This window comes from Tetrao urogallus (assembly GCF_951394365.1).
Source record: "Tetrao urogallus genome assembly, chromosome: Z".
Taxonomy (NCBI): Eukaryota; Metazoa; Chordata; class Aves; order Galliformes; family Phasianidae; genus Tetrao; species Tetrao urogallus.
The window spans coordinates 28,069,912-28,092,831 of NC_136816.1; positions in this window are offsets into that span (position 1 = coordinate 28,069,912).

The window sequence follows — 22,920 nt, forward strand, 5'->3', positions numbered from 1 at the left end:
TATTGGTTTTTTTGCCCTAAATCTCTATACTTTCAACAATGCCAGCAGGTTTTTCATCTGTCTCTCACAAGAAATCTGTACAGTCTTTGTCTGCAACCAGTGAGCTGCCTCATTATTAAAAATAACACTGAAAAGAAAAATCCTAATAGATTTTATCAAGTTGCTATATTACATTATAATGCATGTTATGAATTATATACTGCTATATCGTTCTGAATAATATCACAGAGTAGTTCAACTCCTCTCATGTGTAATCTGATATAACTGCTGTAGAAAAAACAGCAAATTCTTCATTGTCCTGTTAAAAAAAAAAGTTAAAAGAGAGGATAAATAACATAGTGCTCAAATGTCTAAGAATTTAAAAATTATTTCCAAAACAGAATTTAAAAATCCTGATAATGATTAACAAAAGTGAAAGTTTCAACTATAGCTTGAAGAAATAGGAAATCTACTTTTCTGCATTCCTTTCATCTTTTCCAATTTAATTGCATAAATTAATCACTCTGGAGAAACAAACAAACAAACAACAAATAAACTAACAAATGAAAACAGAACACTGTTCACTGAGATTAGGTACAGTGCCCTTTCTTCTTCGACTTTGATTATAGTGAAAATAATTTGACCTGAAGTAAAATAGCACTGTCAGATAATTTATTATTCAGTGCTTAATACTTCTGTAGCTTCAGTGAATTTTTTTCCTTCAATAGCTAATCTCATTTTAGTTCAGATACTCACAATAGCAAATACCTTATTTAATTAGTAAATGAAAAAAAGAGTTTTTCAGAGCCCCTTATCTTTCTAGTTTTGTTATCCCATCTGTGCATGTCTTGAAAGGAGCCAAGATGTGTATAATACTAATTAATTTTGTACCACACTAGAGCTGTTAAGCCAGGTATTCAAATTCTTTTCCCAATTCAAATGCATTATAAAGCTTAAAGTTATTACTGCTAATGAGTAATTTAATTTACTTTAAGTTAATTAAAATATATTTAATTCAGTTACATGAAGGTGCTCATATAGTCTTTGAAAATACATATGATAATAATATCCATGGATTTAAGGAAAATACTGTTACAAATATTTTTCATTACATCGTAGAATCACACAGAGATAATGGTTTCTAGAGTTCTCCATGAGCTTCTGTAAGATTAAAAACAAATCAAGAGATAATCATCAAAGTGTAAAATAAGCATGTAAAGCAGGCATATCCAACCCATGGGCCTAGGGCCATATGTGTCCAATTCAGCCAGTCCTTTGACTACTCTCTCCCCCACAACATCATTGCCTTCTCCTGACAAGAGGTCCAGCCCAGCCCAAGGTACACATCCGTCACTCAGGAACAAACATCAGTGTGTGACTGGCACTTTCTGGGCTGAAACCAGAACACTGGTGGGAGGGCGCACGTCAGTGCTAACTCAAATTACAGCACTTTGATATACTGGCTAATTAGTCCCATGAACAGCCAAAAATTGGCAACCTTGCTTTCATTTTGGATAAAGGAGTCTGAGTATAGGATTCAAGATTGATTTCAATTCTTTTCAAGAATGAAATGTAAAATTTCATCAAAATCTTTGACTAACGTCTTGAGTATCCACTATGAATTGCAATTGCTTTCATCAAACCAGATGCATTAGTTTCACAAAAGCAAGGTCAGACATCCCACTAGTTTTATGGTTTTGTTTTTATTTCTCCTTTTTTTTTTACATTTTAATAAAAACATAAAAGTACGTTTTTTACTTATATACCCTAACTTCATTATATATTTTTTATGAAGCCTGAGATAGTTCATCTTCATTTAATGCAGCCTAGGCAAGTAGAAATGCTGGACATCCATAATGTAAAATATGAGCAGGAAAAGCCACTTGACACTTAAAATTTACAGCTAAAATAATATCAACAAAGAACAATGAAAGTAAATTTCAAAAGGAATAAATCAGGAGCTGGCAGATAAAAATAATCAAAATATGACTTAGCTATGTCAAAGTCAGCATGTTTCCCTCTACATTTTGTGTAAACTATTTGTAGGAAAAGAACAGATGTAGATCCTTCTGTTATTACCTTCCTCTGCACATAGGGCATATGTGTTCATATTAACCATCCTTGCCTATGTATGTGAAAAATATAAACATATTTTCATGTTTAATGAAAGCCAGACTATTTTACTTGTTAGAAGGAAATAAAAAATCAGTGTATTTGTGAGCAATAATTTGTGATTTGAATATATTAACTAGTGCACGCATCTTCAGTGCTGCATTCCCCAGGTATTAAGCTGTGCATCTTATTCCACCAAATCGCAAAGTCGTGTGCTCAAGAGTAACTGGTGCAGCCTCTTGACATAAAGAACAATTAAGGTCTTCATTGTGTGTTCAATATTGAATCCTCCATTCACTTGGGTAGCTAATTTTTTTAGAACTTCCATTTTCTTTCCCTTTCCATACCTTGCTTCCTAGTAATTTTCTTTTTATCCAATATTTTTCCATCATTCCTTAAAGAACACTACTTTTAAATTTTTATTATTGTTCTCTTTTTTTTTTTTTAATTTTATTTTTATTTAATCATTCCTTTGAATTCCATATTGTTTCACTTTTTCAGTTCTTATCTTTCTCCTGTGGCTTTTCTACTTCAAATTCTGACCAGGTTCTTGCTCATTTACTTTTATTACTTCACTTCACTCAAATACATAAAAATCTACAGAATTCACAGTCAGTACAATAATTTTTGTGTTTGACATTGTGCCCCAAAAGTTACAGCTTCAAAAAATTAATACTAATTATGTAAGAATGTGCATGTGCTCTGGTTATAAAATAATTGAAGTGTTTAAGAAAGTAAAGCAACCAAGTTGTGATTATAACAACCCTAACTGTCTACTCTAAATGTAGAAAATGCAACAAAGTTGTAAAAGAGAAGGTCCAATACTATTAACTCTCCTTTATTACAGTACCATTTTAAAATGCAAAATGTTATGGACTTCTCTACAGAACAAATGTACAAAATATCATAGAGAAAATGGCTAGGGCTGATATAGCTGTACTGCATGGTTACCTCTCTTCCTAGAAGACAGTCTACATAAGTTCACAGATGTACAAAAGAATGCATAAGTGTGTAAATAAAAACGTTAATAGATTTAAGTATTTATAGTCCAAATGTGTGGAGAAGATGAGAAGTTAAAAAAGAATTCCAAAAACAAAAACTTCTTAAAATTCTGTGAGAAGTAGATAGATCAGTGGAGCAGTGAGAAAGAGAAGGGGAAATGGTCATTGCGAGTGGTCTAAATATATTCTTTCCACGCAGATAAGTCAGCAAATTGCCATTAAACAAAATTTAAAAGATGAGAGTGTTTCAATGATCTTTGTCAAGCCAAGCTGTATTTTATATATTTAATTCATTACAAAATTAATCTCCCCTTTTTGTCATAGAATCAAAGAATCCTAGAATGGCTTGGGTTGAAAAAAATCACAATGATCATCTTGTTCCAACCCCCTGCTATATGCAGGGTCGCCAACAACCAGACGAGGATTCCCAAAGCCACATCTAGCCTGGCCTTGAATGCCTCCAGGGATGGGGCATCCACAGCCTCCTTGGGCAATTGTTTCAGTGTGTCACCATCCTCTGAGTGAAAAACTTCCCCCTTATATCTAACCTAAACCTCTTCTGTCTCAGTTTAAAACCATTCCCCCTTGTCCTATCACTATCCACTTATAAACAGCTGTTCCCCCTCCTGTTTATGTGCTCCCTTCAAATACTGGAAGGACACCATGAGGCCTCTCTAGAGCCTGCTCTTCTCCAAGCTAAGCAAGCCCAGTTCCCTCAACCTTTCTTCCTAGGAGAGGTGTTCCAGGCCTCTGATCATCTTTGTGGCCCTCCTCTGGACTTGCTCCAAGATCTCCATTTCCATTCTGTACTGGGGGCCCCAGGCAGGGACACAGAATTCCAGATGGAGATTCACAAGAGCTGAGTAGATGAGGACAATCACCTTCCTCTCCCTGCTGGCCACCCTTTTTTTAATGCAGCCCAGAACACAGTTGTCCTTCTGGGCTACAAGCGCACACTGCTGGCTCATGTCCAGCTTCTCATCTACCAGGACCCTCAAGTCCTTCTCCACAGGGCTGGTCTCAAGGAGATCTTCCCCCAGTTTGTAGAAATACCTGGGATTGCCCTGGCCCAAAGGCAGCACCATATGCATTCATTTTTTAATCACTGTCACTGGATGAATTTTAAGTTTTGCTAAGTAAAAATAGAGAGATAAAGGAAAAATATGTATACAGACTATGCAGGACCATAAAAAATGGCAAGCTATAAGGAAATATAATCTGTTCAAAGCATTTATACTTTCTAGCAACATTAAAATTTGTGATTCACTCTGATCATTACATCAGCAGAGGATAACTGTCCCAGATCAGAGGTGCAAATCAAGGAATAAAGTTGAAATAACTTTTCTATACCCAAGTGAGCTCAGAGGACAATCTTTTCTGCTATTGCCAACTATTAGAGGCTACCTATTTGCACTCTTAAAAAATAGTTCCGTATTTTAAAAAACAATAATTTAAAAGTATAAGCACATTCATAGGAATCATGGTGATTTCCATGGCAATGTTAAGATATTGAAGGGGTAAATAAAGAAAATTCATCACACATTACATTTTGAATTCAACACACTTTCACTGAGAAGCACTTCAAAAATTTAAATTTATGCTTTCTGTTCTAATTCCAAGAAAGAAAAGCATTCTATTTTTTTTTTACATCAGAGTTTATGAAAAGAAAAACTAATTTAAGAATTTGCTGCAATCTGAAATTAATCAGATAAAGAACCAAAAATTAGTCCCAATGTCTTCATTAAATTTGCTTTAAAGTCATACTGAGAAACTCAAAGTATTTGTTCCACCTTAGATTTATCATCATATAAGTTTCTAGTTATTACCTAGTGGAATTTAAACAGATTCTTTTTGAGTAATATTTACTTTGAAAGAATTTAAAACCCTGTGATGAAAGTTTTCCCAAAGACATGTAATATAATTTAGCATTTATACAAATTATTTAACAACTAAAACAGATGTTGACATCCCCTCTCAATTTATATAAGATAATTATCTAGTTAAAAGATCTGTGGTTTAGTTAATGTATTTCCACATTTAAAGGGGCAATAAACTTAAAACTGGGGAGTTGCATTTCATTCTTCTCTTCTGAGAAGAGAACCAGGTAACCAGAAAAACTGACATGGAATACTCTTCAACTCCCAGTACACTACAAGATGTTATGATTTAGAACACTGATCAAAAATCATAAAACCATGACAAACTGTGAATTTGAAAGTTCAGAACTTCTCCCTGAAATAAATGTGAATTTTGTAGAGCACAGTGAAGGACTGTGGATATAATTCAAAATCTGATACTCTGAAATTAATACATAGTTCAGGTTGTTCTTCCATAGTTTCCTTCCCTATTCCTTTCCCTTTCCCTCTTGTGGAAATCAAATGTTGTTTTTGAGTTAGCATTAGATAATATATATTTTTTTTATTTCATTGTCTCTGCTGCCATAGTCCTTTTTGGGAGTCTTTCTACTTTATTTGGGGGAGGGGGATGACTCTGATAGTTTGCATCACTTATCCTTTAGATGAGCCTTCTCCAGGAATGCACACTCAGTATATAGATGTATACTTAGTCATATTCATTGCAAGAATATCCTGCACAAGATGGATCAAACCAGAGAACAAGTCATGACATGCCCAGAGAAGCACCTTAAGAGACATCTGGAAGGCCTGATATCCCCCACACACACCAGTACTCTTTGTTTAATGAAGACTTTGAAGAAAATCACCACATCAATAGGACAAGAAGAATACCGAGACAGGATGTCTACTGACTGGCATCAGATAACAGATAATTAACAAATGTAAACCCTTGATAAGATTGTGAATCTGGAGTACCCAGCCAGTGGGGAAACAGAGGAGTGGGATAGGCAAAGGGGGAAACAAGGTACAAAATCTGTCATTGTGTCCTGAGGGGTGCTCCTGCTTGTGGGACATCCACCATTGCAATCACAAATCAAATCTGCTTTTATCAGATACTGTCCTGACAAAATAATTTGATATTTCAAACATTCTCCATCCCCTCCTCTCCTTTCCCCTTGACATGCAGAATCAAACTCTGTAACCCAAGTAAGATTACAAACCAGGTATGGTTTATTCAGTGCTGCGCAGACACTGGGTGCAAGGGTGATAGATCCACCCAACTAGTCCACCGTGGGGCAAAAGCTTGGTACAGATATAGGCTGAACTAAAACATAATTAATGATTTTCCCAGAATCTGTATCCATACTCATTATATTTCTGAGAACCAATCAGCATATTGTTGTCTCGCTCCAATTTAGAGGAGGGAGATGAGGTTCTTTTAATATCTGTATACCCGGAGTGAGATTAAGAAACAGCAGTTCATATGTTGTTGCATCCAGTTTATTACTAAAACCTAATCAGGGAGATGGGGAAGGGAAGGAGGGCGATAGAAAAGGTGGAAAAGAAGCAGGAGTTGCATAAAGCGAGGATAATCCAGCAGCAGTCCCGTTGCATGGTGTTTGAAGGTCCCGGGCAGAACGCTGCAGAAGATGGGGAGCAGCAGCGTGGCTGGCCTTGAGCAGCAGGCAGGTAGATGAGGAAGTCAAGGAGCCAATTCTTGAAGCAGCAACAGTGGTCAGGCAGCAGGCTCAGGAGAGTTCGACAGCATGCAGGAATCACCTCAATCTTCCGGAATCCCTCTGTTCTTCTTCATGAGGAATCTGTTGTCAGAAACCTATCCTCATGGTTTTCAGTTCCTCTTTTATCCTCCTTGTTCTCCTGCCTACGTGACAAGGATGGGCCTTGAGCAAGAGTCATTGAGTACCCCCTGAGATGGCCATCATCCTGAGATAAGTCCACACAAAGGAGCACTTCACAGCTATTTAGCTGCAGCTCATCTCGCTCTCGTTGCCCCTGGCCTTGTCCATCTGCGTCCCCCAGACAAAGGATCTCACAACCTTTGCCCAGGACTTGCCTGGACTTGTTCATGTGTGTCCTTCAGACAAAGGTTTGTCCTTCAGACAAAGGATTTCACAATCCTTGCTCGGGACTTGAACAAGTCCATCTGTGTCCCCAGCAAGCTTTGAGACACAGAAGTTAACAGAATAATCTCTTACACCACCCCGTGACTCAGAGGTTGCTTTAAAATGGGACACAGATGATCCATGATGGTGAGAGAAAAAGATAGCAAGCATAGGGGTAAAGAAAAGGGGGGGAAGGGGTCAGGAAATCAAAAGTTTCATACAATCCATACAAGAGATTCATCAGGCTTATTTACAAATGTTGCCCTGATCTGCTTGACTTCCCCATCCGCAGAGGAAGTTACAACGTACATAGAGGATACAACACATTTTATAAAACATGGAACCATACAATTAACAAACATAAGAGTTGCAACAGCACACAATGTTAATTTGCCACAGACACCACTCGGTGATACCTCGGGAGTGGTGACACGAATGTTACATGATGAATAAAAAGTAGAAAGTGAAAAGAGGCAACCATACATTTGGCAATAACAAATAACAAATAAATATAACAAATAGATACGCCATTACTACCCACAACAACACAAAACATAGTAAAAATACAAAATGTAATCAAGAGGTATATTCAGTATTCTAACATGATCACATTTTCAATATTTCTGTCACAAAACATTAGAGTCCTTTCTGTGTTCAGTCAAGGTCCATAGGAGTATTCTGAAAAAATAAAACGAAACACCGACTTGCCCTTTTTTTGGGCTTTGTTAGTATGGTTAAAAAATGAGGGAACAATCCAGCAAGTGTTAATTTTATATTCCTTTTTCGAGGTGTCCTTGGCCTTCCAAGGATATTTGTTAAGGTATCCCATTAAGGTTAGGGAAACCAGCCTCAGGTTAGCTGAGCCAATCAACACAGGCTGGCCCAGGAGATAAGTGTTTCCCCTTTGTTGGTGAGCTTTCTAATACATCCACCCTTTACTGCCCCCACCCCGCTCACTTGGGAGGGGCGGAGACATCAGTTTTCTAATGGCTTGGATAGCTGTTCAGGTTCCCTGAGAGAGGCCGTAGGACCTGGGGTTTTGCTTTCAAGATTCTCGAGCTTTTGTTCTGGCCACCAGTTAACTAATTTTTCTAACCTATCTGTTGTCAATCCATCCATCAAATTTCATGGAATACCCTTTTTCCAACCCAGAGTCCAAAGTCCATTACGTTTATGAAAGATATTCCGCCTACCGGTTTTTACTGGCAATGAGACCCTTCCAGACCCACTGAGCTTTGGGCTAGGTGGCCTGGGGGCAAGACTGGCTACTGCAAGCCTTACACCTCTTGGCTCAGATTTACTGGGAAAAGAAACCACCGGCCCATATTTTCTTCCATAGTTAATTAACTCTTGGGCTACTTCCCCCCACGTCCATACTTTGCATCCTGACTGCAGATGGTTGGAGGTTACAGTTTCTTCTAACACTGCCTGGGTTCTTTCTCCCTGTGACATGGCTTGTATCCTTGCTTGTAATTGTATGCCTATGGGTTTCAGTGATTCCAGAAGCCCTCTAATTAAAGGGGTCATTCTCTCAGGATCAACGGGCATCGTCATGGGCGATTCATGATGTGGCTGCAGCTTTCTATCATACATCAGTTGGAGACAAGCAGCCTTTTGAACGCTTTCTACTAATTGGTCAGTAGTTCCAGTAATGGCAAGAGGGTCTCCCCTTTCTAAAGGGTTGAGACCACCTGCCCAATAGGCAGCCCTTTGCATTAATGACTAGGGAGCATGATTGTTACCAATAGTTAAAAATACTCCTGGTCCCCAATAACCTTCTGCTTCCTTTTCTGTTAACCGAATCTGGTCGCCACCAGTGAGACTCACCCTCCATACATATTCTGTTTCTGATTCCTTTGGAGAGCGGCTAAAGTCCTTTTTGAGTTTTGCTAGTTCGATGGCCAAGAACGGAATTTCCTTAACATTCATTTGAGGATCTAGATCCTCACTGTTATTGAAGGTATATTCTGTTTTTATCAAGGGACGCAATGGGGCTATCGGGGTTTCTAATTTGTCTAGTCTTTCCTTTATTTCTTGTAGTTCCTTGTGAGGAAACGTTTTTTCTTGAGGCAACCTGTGGGTGACAATATCGCTAGTATCTTTACATGCTAACAGTTCCTTGAAAGCCATCTGCAACAAGGCCGAATTATGTTTCTCTCTTTCTAGTTGTTCCTCGAGATTAACTATTTGATTCTGCAGAATTTTTACGAATTCTTGTGTAACTCTAGCCGACTCCTGTAGTGCTTCTATGGTTTGGAGTTCTGCCGAATGCTTTTCATTTCGGAACTCCACGGCAGCTTTTAAAGCAGCCCCGAGAATGGCACAAATAAACGACTTTCCTTTTCCAGCTCGTGTATGAGCCCCATTCTGTAAGACACTAATGCGGTCCGAAACACTCTGCAAATTATGCCAATTTTGGCATGCCCAGTCCACCCCTGACAAAGAGGGACGAGCACCATGCTTTTCTAAAAGGTCAAATAACACATCTTCACTTTTCATACTGGCAATACTGTTACTCATTTCCTAATACAATGAAAGATCTACACTAAGGGAGGAGGAGGTACACGTGTTCAAAAGCTCAGTTACTCCTCACCTCTCCTCCCAGGGAGATACACCACACCTAAACAAATGCAAATGCTCCAATCACTCCTCCCTTTCTTTGGGGGGAGCACAAAAAATATGAAGCTAAAGCAACACTTTCTAGGTTTCAATAGAGTAAATAAAACTTATTGGAGAGGCACACACGTTTAAGTCACAACATATCACTTCAAGTTTCACACTTCAGTCACCAAATAACCAGAGAGGTCTTCCCGAGGAGGCACACATGTATTAAACAAAATGCAAATAGTCAAAATACATCCCCGAGAGGTACACACATAAAAGGTAAAGTTTCAGAATATGGAGCGGTCTTCCTGGAGAAGGACTCACGTCTAAATTTTCAAAACTATCGCTCCTTGCAACTCCAGGAGGTACACACAGAAAAAAAGTTTCAAACTAGATCTGGAAGGACAACACTCTCACAGCGGGTATCCTGCCGACTACGCCAATAAAAAAAAATGTCTCGCTCCAATTTATAGGAGGGAGATGAGGTTCTTTAATATCTGTATACCCGGTGTGAGATTAAGAAACAGCGGTTCATATGTTGTTGCATCCAGTTTATTACTAAAACCTAATCAGGGAGATGGGGAAGGGAAGGAGGGCGAAAAGAAGCAGGAGTTGCGTAAAGCGGGGAGAGTCACCAGCAGGATCCAGCAGTGGTCCCGTTGCACGGTGTTTGAAGGTCCCAGGCAGACGCAGCAGGGGGACGGGGCGAGAAGCAGTGTGGCCAGCCTTGGGCAGCAGGCAGGTAGACGAGGAAGTCAAGGAGCCAATTCTTGAAGCAGCAACAGCGGTCAGGCAGCAGGCTCAGGAGAGTTCGACAGTATGCAAGAATCACCTCAATCTTCTGGAATCCCTCTTCTTCTTCAGGAGGAATCTGTTGTCAGAAAACCTCCATTCGTCATGAGGAATCTGTTGTCAGAAACCTTCAGTTCTTCATGAGGAATCTGTTGTCGGAAACCCTCTGTTCTCATGGTTTTCAGTTCCTCTTTTATCCTCCTTGTTCTCCTGCCTACGTGACAAGGATGGGCCTTGAGCAAGAGTCATTGAGTACCCTCTAAGATGGCCCATCATCCTGAGATAAGTCCACACAAAGGAGCACTTCACAGCTATTTAGCTGCAGTTCATCTCGCTCCTGGCCTTGTCCATCTGCGTCCCCCAGACAAAGGATTTCACAACCTTTGCCTAGGGCTTGCCTGGACTTGTCCATCTGTCTCCTTAAGACAAAGGTTTTCACAGTCCTTGCTCGGGACTTGTCTGGACTTGAACAAGTCCATCGGTGTTCCCAGCAAACTTTGAGACACAGACGTTGACCGAATAATATCTTACAGAGTAATATCTTACAATTGTCAGCATATTGTCCCTCCCTCTTGCACATGCACCATATGCAGTGGGGGTCTCCTTCTGGTGGTCATGGGATGAAGGCTCATTATCTTCAACAGAAGTAATGCCATCCTGACCTGTTCCTTGTGTAAGGTTTCTTCAAGTTTACAATAGTGTTTTGAGATGTTCTTTTCTTATCTGGCCTCACATCCTGCTTACCTGCATTCCTATATAATGGTTAACCCTTATCCTCTCCTTACTTACATACCTATACAACGGTTAACCTTCAGTTTGTCCTCTCCTAACTCACCCTCTTCTCCCTTCCCCTCCTATCCCTTCTCCTCTCCCTTTCTTAGAATTACAGAATCATAGATTCATGGAATCACAAGGTTGGAAACAACCTATAAGATCATCTAGTCCAACCGTCTTCTCATCACCATTGCTACCACAAGCACTAAACCATATATCGCAGCTCCTCATCCAGGCACCTCTTGAACACTGCCAGGGGCAGCTCCACCACCTCCCTGAGTTCATATTACACAGTTTCATATTCAGCCCAGTGCTAAATTGGGCATTACACAGAATTTAAGCTCAACCTTCCCCAGCCCCTGACAGAAAAAGATTTTCCTCATGCCTAACCTAAACCTCCTCTGGTACAACTTGCAGCCGTTCCCCAGCTCCTGTTTGTTGCCTGGGAGAAGAGGCCAAACCCCTCTTCACCACAACCGCCCTTCAGGAAGTTGTAGAGTGCAATGAGGTCTCCCCTGAGCCTCCTCTTCTCCAGACTGAACAATCCCAGCTCCCTCAGCCTCTTCTCATAAGACTTGTGCTCCAGATCCCTCACCAATTTCGTTGCCCCTCTCTGGACATGCTCCAGGGCCTTAATGTCTTTCCTGTAGAGAGGGGCCCAAAACTGAACACAATACTCAAGATGCAGCCTCACCAGTGCTGAGTAGAGGGGTATGATCACCTCCCTGCTCCTGCTGGCCACACTATTTCTAATACAGGCCAGGATGCCGTTGGCGCTATTGGCCACCTGGGCACACTGTCGGCTTATATTCATCTGAGCATCATCCAACACCCCCAGGTCCCTTCCCTCTTCACAATCACCAATTTCCTTTCCTTTTCTTTTCTGGCCATAACCATGATCAGGAAACTCATTCCTGTCACTTGATAAGGGCTAATAAGTTTATCAGAAAAAAAAGCAAATCACTTGCGTTCCAGGTTGCCCTCATGTATGAGAGGGGCTGGGGAAGGTTGAGCTTAAATTCTGTGTAATGCCCAATTTAGCACTGGGCTGAATATGAAACTGTGTAATATGAACTCTTGCAATTATGGATTCACAAATAATGCAGTTCTCAATTTGTCTAGCAGCATCTGAAGGGAATATCACAATGATTTCTATGGAGTTTGGCTGTGCTCAGACTAAAAACTCTAATGGCTAGTTTAGTGAATAACAATGTTTATTAAAGCAATAGATTACAGATTCCTTTCGATTGCTGGTGATAAATATACTGTCTGCAAAACATAAGAAGTTAATCAAGAACATAAATATTACAGCCAACTACAATCATATCAAATCATGGAATATCTTATAGAGATTTCTGTATTTCCAAGGGAAGAACTTAGTATAACCGTGTATGTGAATCTTATCCAATATGCATCTCAATGTAAGGAGAGGGGAAAAGAGGCTCTGCTCATCAACTGATCCTGCCTTATCTGCAATGATATCATTTTGCCTTCAAATTCCTTCTCTCCTAAGCCACTTTGTACTATTTTCTTTCTTCTTGAGTGACTACTAACACTTCATCTTTCAAAATTTGCCTGAAAATGTGTCTTTGACAGAAAATTGGAAAACTGCTAACTCAGAGCTGGCTTGGGAAAGAATTCATATATATATATATTTGTATATATATATAAGTTTCAGAAGTTTCTTCGTGTCCCCATCCTGCTCCACATACCATGTTTGTTTTTTTTTCTTACAGTCAGCATGCCAAGCTCCTTAGCTGTTTGCTAACAGCTAAGTTTGCAGGTAACATTGCCTAGGGAAGCATCATGGAATGAATTATCCAGTGTATTCCACCCTGGAGGGATGTCTTTTCTCAAGAGGTGGACATTTCAGTGTCACCACCTGTAAATATTCCACAATCCCATTTTAAAGTAAATGAATGTGAGGAGACACTTATATGCAATCTGAAATACAGCTCACCATCATACAAGGGAAGCAGTTCCACCCGAATTGTTGAAATAAAAAAGATGACAGTTGTGGTTATGCTACACATTCTGTTGTACAAACACAGACACTGAATTGAATAGCTTGATACTAGACAAAACTTGTTCTGAACCCTCAACTGTAATAAGATTAAGAGTTGAATGCAAGGAAGACATCAGGATCTTAATCTTTGACCACCAAGAGGGCCTTTTGACCACCCAAAGGACCACAGACACATACCACGCATATCCCAAAGGGATGGGACAGTATATTAATTATTTCTTGGAAATTCAGCCCATTTTCCTGGAATGTAATGAATATGTATACGGCACACCTTTAAATAGGCACTGCTTTTTTTGGTGTGCGTGTTCAAGTGAAATGAACCCTTATGCACTTAGTACAATAACAAAGCTAATATCTGCCTGATATAACTCATTGGCATGTCAAGTTGCTTTGATGGATTTTCTCTGCTTTGCACCCCTCTCACATCCTGGCCGCCTTGTTCCCTGATTTCCCGTAGATTAGACAGTGAAGTTCCACGCACTTAGAGGAATCTAATCAAGAGAGACAGATATGAATCTCACCTGGAAATTAAATGATCTTGATCAAGATTTGTGGCCTGCCAGATAGATATAAGGGGAATTAAGCAGCACAATGGGAATAGTGGGAAAATATAATTTGGGAAGTACAGACAGTACTAATCCAGACAAACTGTATGAATCTCTTCATAATAAAAAAGCTTTTTTTTTTTTTTTTTTTTTTTTTGTTCCCACTTTTGTTTTGTTCCCATGAACTAAAAAGATGGTATACAAAAGGAAAATGTTATTATTAATGCTCTTGACTAACCACTTGACTAACATGCTTTGCAGGACAAGCCAGTGGGGAGGAAGATGAGCGTGAGTAATCAGGGTACTTTTTCTGAGGCTCCCAGGGAAAAAGAGAATCTACCTCCAGTAGATAATGGGAAGGGCAACTCAGAAAGAGTGCAAAGAAGGTGTTAGACATGCAGCCAGAAAATTTGAAAGGCAAAAGCCCAGCTTGAACTCAGCTGGGCCTCTGGGGTTGAAGGGAACAAGAAGCTCTTTCACAAATGTATTTACAGTAAGAGGAGGACCAAGGAGAATCTTCATTCTTTACTGGATACATCTGAGAACATGACCACTGAGGATAAGAAAAAGGCTGAGGTTCTCAATGCCTTATTTATGTCCATCTTTAACAGCCAGAACAGTTATCCTCAGGGTATTCTTTCTACTCTCTGATCTGGAAGTCTCCAATGGAGAGAAGAATAAACTTCCCGTGATTCAGGAGGAAACTTTCAGAGACCTACTATTCTACCTGTACTGTCACAAGAGAGGTCCCAGAGGGGTCGAGGCTTGCTGATGTGACTCCCATCTACAAGCACGGCTATAAGAAGGATCTTAAGAAGGGACCTACAGGCCTGTCATTCTGACCTTGCTACCAGAGAAAGTTATGGAGCAAGCAAATCATCTTGTACGACATCACATGGCACATGAATGGCATCCAGGAGATCAGGCCCAGCCAGCACAGGTTCATGAAAGACAGGTCATGTTTGGCCAACCCAATCTCCTTTTATGATCTAGGGACCCTCCTGATGGATGAGGGAAAGGCTATTGATGTAGTCTACCTAGACTTCAGCAAAAACTTCAACACAGTCTCCCACAGCATTCTCCTGCAGAAGCTGGCAGCCCATGGCTTGGACAGGTACATTCTTCACTGGATATGTATCTGGCTGGAGGGCTGGGCTCAGATAGTGGTAGTGAATGGAGTTAAGTCCAGATAGCAACAGGCCACAAGTGGTGTTTCCCAGGGGTCGATATTAGAGCCTATCCTATTCAGTACCTTTACTGATGATCTAGATGAGTGCATTGAGTGCACCCTCAGTACGTTTGAAAATTATGACAAGTTGGGAGGAAGTAGCAATTTGCCTTGGGGTAGGAAGACCCTACAGAGGGATCTGGACAGTCTGGTTAGCTGAGGTGAAACTGTTGAGATGAGGTTCAACAAGACCAAGTGCTGGGTCCTGCATTTTGATCACAGCAACTCCAGGCAATACTTCAGGCTTGGAGCAGAGTGGCTGGAAGACGAGGTAGGGGAAACAAACCCAGAGGTATTGATTGATGCTTGGCTGAACATGAGCCAGCAGTGTGCCCAGGTGGCCAAGCTGACATATCCTGGCTGGTATAGTGTTGCTAGGAGGATCAGGGAAGTAATTGTCCCTTTCTACTCAGCACTGATGAGGTCTCACCTCATGTACTGTGCTCAGTTTTGGACCCCTCACTGCAAGAAAGACATCGAGGTCCTGGAGTGTGTCCAGAGAAAAACAATGAAGCTGGTGAGGGGTCTGAAGCATAGGCCTTATAAGAAGTGGCTGAGGGAGCTGGGTTTGTTCAGTCTGGAGAAAAGAAGGCTTAGGGAAGACCTCATTGCTCTCTATAACTACCTGAAGGGAGGTTGTAGGGAGCTGGAGATCAACCTCTTCACTTGTTTCACTAATGATAGGACTAGATGGAATGACCTCAAGTTGTGCTAGGTGAGATTCAGATTGGATGTTAGGAAATACTACCTTTCCAAAAGAGTGGTCAGGCTCTGAAATGGGCTGCCCAGGGAGGTGGTGGAGTCACTGACCCTGAAGGGGTTTAAGGAATACTTAGATACCGTGTTGAGGGGCATAGCTTAATGAAAACTATTGGTGATAGGTTGATGGTTGGACTGGATGACCTTGTAGGTCTTCTCCAACTTTGGTGATTCTATGATTCTATTAAATTAACTTCTGTGTTCATACACTGAATGCCAGCAGAATTAAAGCACATGATTGGGCATTGCTCAGGATCTGAGAGCAGCCACCCCCGACACTTCTGATATCTATGGACAAGCTGGGACTCAAGATGGTTTATTTTTTGCCATTTTATAGTGCCCATTAACACAACATAAAATTGATATAATCAGCAGTATTGCCAGGGATTTGGAAGGATGAAAAGTAAGTGGTAGAAAAGAAACAAGTAGGAACAGGGCATAGAAACTAAAGTAAAGGAAAATGAATTTAAAAACCTGCAAACAAATTTCCGAAAGCAGAGTAATGAATTATAAAAGAAGAAAGCATTAGCCCTATGCATTCATAGAGTCATGATTTATAATCAGCCTACTGGCATTTCCTGAAGTCTAATTGTAGCATTTCAGAAACAAGATAACAGTGAAAGAAAGGATAATATTTTAACTCCTGTACTTTCCTTTCTAGAAAGAAAAGGAAAAAAATACCCACACTCCCTCAAATACCCATGCTTCTTCCCCCAGAGAGGAATTGCAGAGCCTGAAAAACAAAGAACAAACAATGCCTGAAGGCACTGGGCCTTCCTGTCTGAGAAAAAGCCTATCCATAAATGAAAGCTCATATATTAGTTCCAATTAGTCCTTGAGGACAACTGGCAAAATCTTTTTAATAAATATGGGAGCACAAATTTTAATGTCAACACAACTAAGTTCTGATAAACTAAGCATGAGATTCAGTTAATGTTACCAATGTAAACAGAACAAAATGTTGTGTGCAAAATTGACAAAGCTAATTTCTGGCTCCCAGGCTGGAAATGTATGTCATCCATTTGCACTGCAATTATAAATTGATATGAAAAATATATCAGGTTTTGGTAGTTAAAAATGAATGACCTGGTTGCCCAGTTGTTCGGTTCAAATATTGATCCCAATACTTATAAAAACAGGGACACTGCAGGGTATATATTTCAGACAACCCTTACACTCTTAATGCAAAAAATTACCAATGTTCCATAATACCTCATTTTCACTGTGAAATGCAGTGGAATTTCTGAAGTTATAGATGATTTACGAATCCTGAAGATGTGAAATTGTACCAGTGTAAAATAGAATTGATTAAAGAAACTTCCCTTAAATATGTGGGGAATGCAGTAGCACTAGTGTGACTACCTGTTGTTTAACACACATTTAAAGAAACAGAACAACAATATTCTGAATGAGAAAAGGGAGTTTTATCTTAGTCTGAGCAGTTTATCAAATTAGAGAAAGTACATCAGGGACAGCCTATGCAAACTAGAAGAAATCATAAAATGGACCGCTGTCTCAGAGGGAGCTGTGGAAAAAAACAGTGTTAGAATATGATATGCCTATGGACTTGAAGAAAAATACATATCTTATTGAAGAACACTCTGAATGCCACATATCACATGTTCATGGGGAACTTGGCACGAAGTCATTCATAGACAGCCTGATTGTGGGTCAGGGTTTCATGTGTAGCATAACAGCTCCCTCACTGTGATCCCTCTCCTGCTCCCACTACTCACACAAACTGAGAGTACACCAGCAGCCCCAGTGGAGACTGAAACTGCTAGGAAACAGTTCTGCTAAAGCATCAGCTCTACATATCAATGAAGGGAAAGCTTGATGATCTACATGAAATGTGGATTACACTGAACTGTTTAAATCATGTGGGAAATATAATATATATTCAAAGGAGTGGAAATAGTCTTTGGCTTACTTCAGGGACTAAGCCTTAAAAGACCCTTCACTACAAGAAATACACTGTGGCCCTGGAATGTGTCCAGAGAAAGGCAACTATGCTGGTGAGGGGTCTGCAGCACAAAACTTATGAGTGTCTGAGGGAGACATAAATGTTTGGTCTGGAGAAGAGAAAGCTGAGAGAAGATTTCATTGCTGTCTACAACTACCTGAAAGGAAGGAAAGGAAGTTGTGCGAGGTGGAGATCAGCCTCTTCTCCTAAGTAATAAGAGATATGACTAGAGAGAATGACCTCAAGTTGTGCCAGGAGAGATTCAGTTTGGACATTAGAAAAAAAATCTCCTCTGCAAGAGTGGTCAGGGGCTGGAAAAGGCTGTCCAGTGAGGTGGTTAAATCATGGCTTCTGGAGTTCAAGAAACATTTAGATGTTGTACTAAGGGATATGGTTTAGTGGGGAAATACTGGTGACAAGTGGACAGTTGGATTGGATGATGTTTAAGGCATTTTCCATCCTCAATGATTGTATGATTCTATAAAGCCAATGAGTAAAATAGTTTATTGTTTTTGTTCTCAAATCTAACTACTACTGACATTATCTAATGTGACAATGGCAAAACTGAGTGCAAAAACTGAGCAAAACAAGAAGGAATTCAGTGGGTATTTTACATCCCATACTGTCTTCACTCAAAGGGATCAGTAGAAAGAGCAAACTTTTAAAAACTGTACTTAGTGAGCCACCTATCAAGAAGAGACAATATCCATTATCGTGACCAAAACAGGTTGTGATTGATGAACAAATTAGCATATACTGATGCTGTCCTTACAATTTTTAACTAAATATTGTAGCCCATTTATCTGAATAGTAGTGGTGTTAAACATAAAACTAAGGCATAAATTATCTTCCTTTTTAATGAAGTAACCTGTTCCAGTTTCCCTGCTGAATCAAGTCTTCATTTTTTTTATAGCACCACAAAGCGTAATGAATGGAAATGCTGAGATCATGCTGTCATCCCAGCCTTTATGAATGTTAGTACTTTGTTACTTTGTCCCAAAGTCTGGGTTCCATAGCTGGGTATGCAAGAAGATGATGCGCACATAAAGGTTTGAGGTATTTATTTTCATTTCCACATATAGATGATTGCTGAGGATATTATACACAGGTCTTCTCTAAAGTACAGGATTTCTTTTGTAGGCAAGGAATGCAGAGTCACCTTATCTGTGAGCATATTCATGGCATTTACCTTCAGGTACGGTTAACTGTTCTTCATTTACACTTAAAGTCTTTTTGCTGCTGGTGTTTGTCATTCAACTTTTTTTTTTCTCACGAGGATATATTCAATTTTCTTACATGTACATGAATGTAGCTTAAGTTTGTATCTGTGCTTGTATTTGAATGATTCATTGTTTCCCAAGATTCTTTAGTATCTGAAATTTGAAGAACAGTAAAAAAAGTAGAAGGGTATCCTTTATATTGAGATATGTACTTGTAAATATTCTTTAACACATGACTGATGGGACAGCTGGTTTTTTCCATTTTTTGCTAAATTTAAAAGTGTTTCCAAATATGTGATATAGTATACACGGATTTTCAAATTGGATATAGAATATACCTGGGGGATGAAGATATTTATTGTTATAGAATATACATAGCCTGTATATTTAGCTCCAAAATGACACCAATATGCCTTAGAAAATGTAATCTGGCAACAAATATAAATCTTAGTGAACAGCTAGGGGGAGACATACTTTAGACTGGGTTGGAAACTTTGACATTTCTTTTTATGCTGAGAGTTATTTGGTTTTGCTGACTGTGTGGACATTTTATTTTTTGTGTGATTTAGTTCCTTTCTTTTTTTTAATTGCTTGTTTGTTTCTTTCCTCTGAATTAAAGTTAGAGTTAGATCTGCCATAAAGATCCATAATTTGAAATCTCCTCCTCTCTGCAAAAAGTGGCTGACTACTCCAGACTGAGAGGGAAGTGTAACAGCAAAGTAAATTCCTGTCCTCAAAATTCAACAAAACCCATGGATATCAATTCAGGGGATGAATGCTCTTCACAGAGAAGAAAAAAAATACATTAAATTAATAATATGGCAAACCATTGTAGATATAACTTTTAGAGGGAAATGACTTTTTTTTTTTTTTTTTTTTTTTAATAATGTTGATATTTTTACTTCTGAATATGGCCACTGATTATATCTAACATGGTATCCAACTTATTTCGGCCACAGAGCAGAACATGATCCTAATTCCAAAGCAATCAGGTCAGTCAGTTGAAGAGTTTGCCCTTACCTCAGTAGCTCAAAGAAAAGTTCCCAAAGCTAATTGCTTGCATGTCATAAACATAGCCATGATCCTTGGAAATAATGCCTTGCACACCACTTCAGAGACATTCTACCTTTTCAACATAATGAACAAAAGATTATGAGAGTAAAACACTTGAGTATAGGCAAGCCATACTCTTAGTAAAATACTTTTGCTGATTTGCCAAATGCTTGTATTACACACTTGATTACATTCTTGTCTTGCTATTCATTTCTAACAGAAAATAAATCCATAAGAAATGGAACCTGAGCCTTCATTAACATGAAGTCATATAAGATAAATAAGAAATCATCTGTTCGTATTAATAAGTGTGAGATTTGAACTCTCTCTTGCACTTTCTAAGGATTATAGAGATATCAGTAGGAACACAGGAAGTTACAAAAATGTGGGGAAAAAAACAAAGCAAAGCAAAGTAAAAGTAATGTTCAACACAATAGTTAAGTTTTCGTATACTTCGGTGACATATAGTTCCAGGTAGTCTTACCTTCCTAAAGAGAAAATGGGATTATATATCCCTTGAAATTATAGAAGAACCTGAGTTTGTATCAAGATTTTATATGCTTATTCCACTGAACTGTGAGTCACTAAGTGCAAGTGCATACAGTGCAGATGTCAGTATTGGAGAGATCTTTAGGAGATCCCAGAGTCTGAGCTCCAAGACACTATATATATCCTATCACCAGTAAGAAAATAACCTTCATCTGCTTTCAGGATCCATGTTAACACTCTGAATAAGTACAAGGAAATGAATGCTACAGGCCTGGATCTTAATAACAGAAAAAAATATTCCAGTCAAAGTACAAGAAACAAATGAGCCTGGAACATGGATGGGCAGACATTTACTAGTTAGACAGTAAGACACACAACAAGCAACAATCTAACCTATGACTTCTAACAATAGTATCACCATATGTAATTAGTGAATATCTTGAGTTCTGACAACAGAATCTTTGCAATATTTCTCTTTTTTCTTTCACCTGTGTCTTCTTATACTGCCATCTGATTGTCTCAGTTTCACAAATCTGAAAATGGTAAAATACATCTGTAGGTATATGACTGCAAAATATGCACACAGTTAATAATTTCTAATATTAAGAGAAATAGTATACCTGTCTCATTATCAAAACCAGAGATAATCCTTATCTTGCAGAATCGAGAGAAAAGAGAGTTATGCTCAGAGAAGGGATTGTGGACTGCAGACTTCCTTAATCTTCACAATTAAGACTTCTATAACTCCTCATACCAGAAGCTCTCCCTGAATCTCAAGGAGCTGCAATGCAAGAAAGTCTGAGTTTTTTTGATCTAGTTCTGAAAGCCATTTCCTTATATGCATCAGCAATTGTTTTTTCAAGTATAATATGAACCATTTTTACCCTTTCCCTTATCAATTGTCTTATAAAAAAGGAATCTAGTGACTTGAGGGACTCTACTCCTGCTCCTCATGGATGAGCTTAGATCTTTGTCCTCCAAACATTTCCTATGTACCAGTTATACACAAGTATTCCAGTTATCTGGAAGCTGGCTTCCAGTTCACAGAGATACTGTGTCAAGACCTGGCACTGCCATTCTGGCAATGCCTCTGGAGTTGTAAAACATTTTTTTGTTCTTATGTCTCTGTCCTCCTGTTGAGTATTTGCTTTTGCCTGAGACAGCTGATCTGACAACAGATACTAGCAAAACAAACATATTAGCATACTTTGAGAAGGATACTTTGAAGTATAATTTATTTTTAATCTTAGCATTCATATGGGAAATTAAAGTAGCTCAAAATCTAATAGTGGTTACTTATTTAATGTGAGCAAGCTTGATTTTTTTACTTATTTAATGCAGACAAGTTTTACTCACATATGATTGAGAAGTGAATAATTTGATGTCCATAATTCAAGTCTGAACTGATGGGTACATGTCCACATTAATGCTGTGAGACTCATACTGTGCAGTAAAGCTTATGACAACATGATATTATCTCTTTATACTACCCTTAGAAGTGAAGACCTTCTTAGAATTAGGAATAGTACAGAGCAAATTGAAGCTTACTGGTTAAGATTATATCAATCAATTGTGTACTGTGGAATCAAATGAAGTTAGATTGCTATATTACCAAACCACTAATAAATTGTGTAAGGATTTGTATGGAAACTGCTGATCATGGCCTGAACCTCTGGTTGACCACCTGAGGCAAGCAATGAGTCAGCCACGGGAGCACAGATGAAGGCAATTCAGGTGGATCCTGGCTCCACCTCTCCTAGATCCTATTTAAGAGCTGACTGCCACTGAGGAAGGACCTCTTTCTGGAGATTGCTTCTTGTGGGGTTTATTGTGAGATTACAACATCAGCAAACATTTTTTTCATTTATTATCTTTCCACTGCAATAATCCTATTTAGCCTAACCTCTGTACACTTATTGATTGTACACCCATTGATTGTACAGCATTATGCTTAAGAAATAGTAAAAATATGTACTACAGACAGTAAGATTTTTTTTCTGAAATATGATTCTTTCTATCACTGTGTAATTTTTTAGAGTCTTATGCCATCAAGATATAATATCTTTTGGTTCTAAACTGAAAACTTGATCTGCAGTGAAAGTTCAAATGATTGTATGAATGTGAATCAGGAAGCACTGAATATGTTAAGCTTCTGATTAATTCTTGACACCACAGCTAATGTACTTACCTTTACTCCACTTACATTAAGTAGATAGTGTTTGTTCCATTTGATCTTCACAGTATAAATATTAAAGAGCCTAGAAGAGAAGACTGCTTGATTACCCTTCAGTAAGGAGGGAAGGATCTCATAAAAAGCCTCAGGACTAATAAATTGGTAGTATTCAATAGTAAGTAATATAGCATTTAAGCACAAGTACGCTAACCAACATTCACAA